This window comes from Gekko japonicus, unplaced genomic scaffold (assembly GCF_001447785.1).
Source record: "Gekko japonicus isolate JY-2015 unplaced genomic scaffold, Gekko_japonicus_V1.1 scaffold1115, whole genome shotgun sequence".
NCBI lineage: Eukaryota > Metazoa > Chordata > Lepidosauria > Squamata > Gekkonidae > Gekko > Gekko japonicus.
The window spans coordinates 350812-356562 of NW_015176484.1; positions in this window are offsets into that span (position 1 = coordinate 350812).

Below are 5751 nucleotides of genomic sequence, written 5' to 3' on the forward strand. Positions count from 1 at the left end.
TCTAACTTAGGGCTGACCCTGCTTTCACCTTCTGAGGAGATCTGGCTAGTCTGGACCACCCAGGTCGTATTAAAATGCATTATTACAAGCAGGGGTCATTTCGTAGAAAAAGAGGTGCAGGAGCTCATTAGCATAACTCATTAGCATAACTCATTTGCATATGTCATGCCCCCTGACATCACCGGAAGTGTGTCAGAAGGTGACACCCACCGCTCAGGCTCCACTGGACTTTTTTGGATTCCTAGCTATTGGGGGGGGGGAACGTGCAGATCTGTCCTCGCAGAGGAGGGAGAGCTTGTGCCTGAATAAAACCTGGTCTTAAAGGTGCCACTGGATTGTTTTGGACTGGGGAGGCTCTGCAACTTACCTGTCTGCTTCTTGCTCTGACTGAAGGCTGCTGGGAGTAGGGGGTGGGGCTTGTTACATGTGCCCGCCCCCTGGGCTCTTTACTGCCGGAGCTCCGCTCCTGACCCCTGATTACAAGCATGTTGATTGTTGCTTGATTTTTCAAATACGTCGTGAGATTGAAAATCATATTTTCTTTTTTCCGTGGCCCACGTCGTACCCTTCAGCATTCAGAAATGATGACGGGGCCCATCCCTAGAGAACGAATCGCTGGGTGGCTTTGCAGATTTTTTGTTACACAAAGCAACGGCCAAGTTGAAAAGGGAAATAGTAATGTAGAATACGATAGCAGCTTATCATCATAGAACAGCGTATTGTTTGTTATTCTTCTATCCCCTTCCTTTCCCGATGGCGCTCGAGGTGCGGCTGATAGGATTCCCAGGTGGTCACCTATCCAGGCCTGATTAGCTTTCTATCAGACCGCGCTATCGTGTGCTTTCTGAACAGACTCTGGGACCGCATCCCGGTTGAATATTAATTTGAGAGGACAGCAACCATTCTTGCACTATGGTTTATGCAACATTTGCAGTTTTGAATTACTGTATTTACCTGAAAGGAAAGAGATGAAGAGCCCTGCAGGATCAGACCAGTGGTCCATCTAGTCTAGCGTCCTGTCTCACACACAGGACAACCAGTCCCTCTGGACGGTCAACAACAGGACACAGGGGCCGAGGCCTTCCCCTGATGTTGCCTCTTGGCTCTGGGATTCAGAGGCTTAGTGTCTCTGAATGTGGAAGTACCCGTCAGTCAACATGGCCAGTAGCCACTGATAGACTTATCCTCCATTAATCTATCTGTAAGAACATAAGAGAGCCCTGCTGGATCAGTCCAGAGGTCCATCTAGTCCAGCATCCTGTCTCACACAGTGGCCAGCCAGTTCCTCTGGAGGGCCAACAACAGGGCAGGGAGGCCGAGGTCTTCCCATGAGAAGAACATCAGAAGAGCCCTGCTGGATCAGACCAATGGTCTATCTAGTCCAGCATCCTGTCTCACACAGTGGCCAAACAGTTCCTCTGGAGGGCCAACAACAGGGCAGGGAGGCCAAGGCCTTCCCATGAGAAGAACATCAGAAGAGCCCTGCTGGATCAGACCAATGGTCTATATAGTCCAGCATCCTGTCTCACACAGTGGCCAAACAGTTCCTCTGGAGGGCCAACAACAGGGCAGGGAGGCCAAGGCCTTCCCCTGATAAGATCAGAAGAGCCCTGCTGGATCAGACCAATGGTTTATCTAGTCCAGCATCCTGTCTCACACAGTGGCCAAACAGTTCAACAGGGCAGAGAGGCTGGGGACTTCCCCTGATATTGCCAGGAGGTTCTGGGATTCAGAGGATTAGTGCCTCTGACTGTGGAGGTTCCCCTCAGACACCGTGGCTAGTAGCCACTGGTAGACTTCTCCTCCACGAATCTATCTAATCCCCCTTTCAAGCTGTTTATTCCTGTGGCCATCACCACATCCTCTGGCAACAAATTCCGCATTTTAATCACTCTCTGCGTTAAGTAGTATTTCCTTTTGTCTGTCCTGGACCTACTGCCCGTCAGCTTCACTGGATGCCCTCAAGGTCTGTTATTTTGAATGAATGAATGTAAAACCAAAGGAAAGGTGAATATAAAAATGAGCATACAATGATTCCCCCTAATAAAAGGTTACTTCCCAAGAATAAATACATTACTGTATATAACTGGAACTTGTATGCAAATCTAATATGCAAACTTGTATGCAAATCCCCCTTCCATGATTGTGCAAGTCAGAGAAAATGTAGATTCCCGTTAGCACTTCAGTTTCTATAACTGACTTACATTTCCTACTACTTACATCCTACTGCTTACATTTGCTAAAATCGACTTATATTTCCGCTACTAATAACAACGGAATGGTTAAGGCCCTCTATGTCAACCACAACATCAACAGCTAGGGATATTCTGGACACCGATGTTGGCCATACTCTTGTTACCATCCGATCATGGCCTATTGGGATGTGACCGCCATTGGCCCGTTTTTCTGATTTGTTACGTTTGTGAGTTTTTATGATGCTGCATTGTGCTGACGCGTCGGTGTTTTAATGTTTTAACTTTTAATGTCAGCCGACCTGAGCCTGCCTCGGCAGGGCGGGCGGGATACAAATCGAATTAAATAATAAATAAATAAATAAATAAATGGTTCACAATACAAGAACTCGTGGGCACTCCATGAAACTGCAGAGCGGTCGGGTTAGAACGGATAAAAGGAAGTACTTCTTCACCCAAAGAGTGATTAACACATAGAATTCACTGCCACAGGAAGTGGTGGGTGCTACAAGCATGGACGGCTTCAAAAGGGAATTAGATAAGCATATGGAGCAGAGGTCCATCAGTGGCTATTAGCCACAAGGTATAGCTAGGGGCTCTGGGGCAAGTGATGCTCTGTCTCCTTGGTGCTTGGGGGGGGGTCAACAGTGGGAGGGCTTCTAATGTCCTGGCCCCACTGCTGGACCTCCTGATGGCACTGGTATTTCTGGCCACTGTGTGACACAGAGTGTTGGACTGGATGGGCCTTTGGCCTGATCCAACATTGGCGTCTCTTATGTTCTTATGTCCTGACCTCACCTACGCCCTGAACTGGATGGCCCAGGCTAGAATGAGCTCGTCAGGTCTCAGAAGCTAAGCAGGGACGGCCCTGATTAGCAGGGCTATTTTGGGGCAGGAACGCACAGGAACGGAGTTCCGGCTGGCTCCCAAGTTGGCCACACCCAGCAGGAACTCATTAGCATAATAGGCCACACCCAACAGCAGAAACTCATTAGGACTGGCTACATTAGGGGTGTGTGGCCTAACATGCAAAGGAGTTCCTGCTATAAAAAAAGCCCTGGGTTTTGACAACAAACAAGGTAAACAGAATAAGAAGGGAAAAGTTGGTGTGGCTGGATGACCACACTTCTGGTAACATGGGGGTCGACCTAATGTGCTAATGAGCTGTGCTGTCAGGGGTGTGGCCTAATATGCTAATGAGTTTCTGCTGTTGGGTGTGGCCTATTATGCTAATGAGTTCCTGTTGGGCTTTTTCTGCAAAAAGAGCCCTGGGCAGAGGTATAACTACCTGTCCAAACATACTAGGCTAAACCATTCCGTGCTGCCGTGGGTCTTCTTACGCAGCTGCCGGTGGAATGCGGCTTCCCCGTTTCCCTCTGGACCATCCAAGGACGTTTGGGCAGCCCAGGTCAAGGAGGAGACCCTCCCTGTGGTATTTTCCTTTCAACCAGCTAGTCAATATAGGTCGGAAAATTACAAAGCATCACAGTTTCAGAAAGGAACGGAAGAAGAAAGAGGGGAGCGCCTTTTAAGTACACATGAGCCCCAGCATCTCTGCCCTCCGAAATTAAGAGTTCTAAGAAGCTCCAGTAAAGAAGAGCGGATAAAAAGGAGACCGTGTCAGAACATCAGCAGAGTGCCTTCATGTTATCACCAAGTAACCATATTTGGTTTTCAAACAACCAGGCGTAGAGATAAAGAGCGTCCATGATACCGGAGATTAGAGCACAACTTAATGGGTGTCAGGATCGCCTCAGATCTGTTTCAACGTTACCAGCAGTAGATGAAATAATCAAAAGAGCCAAGGGTCTCACAGCACATATAGAATGCTTTTTACTTTACCGGCTGTTATGCATAGCGTTAGAAGGGAAGGGGAAAGGCGGGCGTCTGTGGCACTGGTTATTGACTTCAGGAGGGATGTAGTCAAGCAGCTCTAAAGAAAAAAAAAGGTGCATTGAATTATGAAAGCCAAGAACTTTGGGGCAAGTTTGGACAGAACAGCTCCTGGGTTACGAAGATAGAGGAGGAGGAGGAGATTGGATTTATACCCCGCCCTTCGCTATCCAAAGGAGTCTCCGAGCAGCTTGCAATCTCTTTTCCCTCCCCCTCCCCATAACAGACACCCTGTGAGGTGGGGGGGCGGGCTGGGAGAGCTCTCTTGAGAACCGCTCGTGAGAGAACAGCTCTGAAAGAGCTTGTGACTGACCCAAGGTCACACCAGCAGCTGCATTTGGAGAAGTGGGGAAATCAAACCCAGTTCTCTCGGATTAGAGTCCATGCTCCTAACCACTACACCAGACTGGGTACGCTACAGCACTACACCGAAGGGCTGAGATCCCCCGGGTTCTTACGGATGGCGCAGTTATGAGATCTATATCTAGCCATGCACATGACCAAAAATAAATTAAGAAATCAACAAGCTTGGTTCATCCCACAGCTTCCACGCCAGTTGAGTGTCACCTGTTGACTCATGCGACAGAGTGCGGCAACCCACTGGCGGCATTTCCGTTTCCGTCTGTAAGGCAAACGTGCTAGTTAGCTGCGGGACGGCGGGCTGTTGACGTATGGAGAAGACGGGACCCGGTCTAAACAACGTTTCTAACTATGTGACTTAATATGCATGGACATGTGGAAGATTTTATGTAAATGCCCATGCAAATGAAATGTGACCCTGAGTCTCTGGTAAGGTGCCCGTGTGGCCCTAGGCGCTACAACACACACAGTATCTGTATTCCGACAATTTACTGAGACAGTGCTTTCTTTTTCCTTTTTCTTTCCCCCCCTAAATTGTGTAGTCTTATCTACTCAGCAGCACGATCGGTGTCCCTTTTGCCACCAGCTTCACTGGCACATAGAAGTAAACAAAGGATTGATCGCCCCTGGGACTGAGACGTGCTAATCCAGTTTGCCGTCGCTTGCGTTTTTTGATTTGTTTTAATGACGGACGTGTTCTAAATGGGGCTGGGAATCTTTCACTTGCTCCACCGCTCAGCGAGGGAGGTAAAAAAAGATTGTAGGGGAGACGGCGCTCAGGTATTGTTCTGGATGTTATCGCAGTTATGGACTTGCTCCTGACAGGTGGTGCCGATGAGCAGCCTCATCAATACTGAATCACTGTGATAGCATCTCAGACAGGAGTTTCAGAAGATGGGGGCCGCCTCTTAATTCCAGCAGTGTTGCTTGCATTGTAATAGGAAGGGGAGGTGGTAATTGAATCCTTAGGACTGTCCCTGCTTCTCTTTCTTTCTCTCTTTTTTAAATCGTCTTTTGGTCGTTCTAGTTGCCTATTATTTATTACAATAAAATAAAGTAAAACAGGCACAATCTAGCCAAGGTTAAGCACTCTGAAGTCTTATTAAAGGGAAGCCAGTGTAGTACAGCGGTTAGACCAGGATCTAGGGGAACCAGGTTCAAAACCCCATGCTGCCACAGAAGCTCACTGGGTGACCATGGGCCATTCATACATTCTCACAGTCGATTTATGGTGACCCTGTACGGTTTTCAAGGCAAGAGACATTCAGAGGTGGTGTCATGAGTTAGGGCTCAGCGATAGTGAGGA